Consider the following 269-nt stretch of genomic DNA (forward strand, 5'->3'; position numbering starts at 1 on the left):
CACACAAGTTGAGACCAAAAAGGGGCCAAAAATAATATGAGAAGGAGACAAAAAGATAGCGTTTGGCCATTATTATGATTTCGCAGATTGCCGGTTGCACATGTCATGCCAGATAATCTCCCCACACCTGATCCATCGCTTATAAGCTAAGCTAAGAATTCCACTCCACTTCCGCCACTACAATATTTTTGCTAATTCCTCAAAATTTCACTTCGCACTCTCCAATTTAAGATGAAATAGGAAGCTTGGAATTAGCAAAAAGAAAATAG

The sequence above is a fragment of the Theobroma umbraticum genome, unplaced genomic scaffold (assembly GCF_002168275.2).
Source record: "Theobroma umbraticum cultivar Fairchild unplaced genomic scaffold, ASM216827v3 scaffold_20.0, whole genome shotgun sequence".
Lineage (NCBI taxonomy): Eukaryota > Viridiplantae > Streptophyta > Magnoliopsida > Malvales > Malvaceae > Theobroma > Theobroma umbraticum.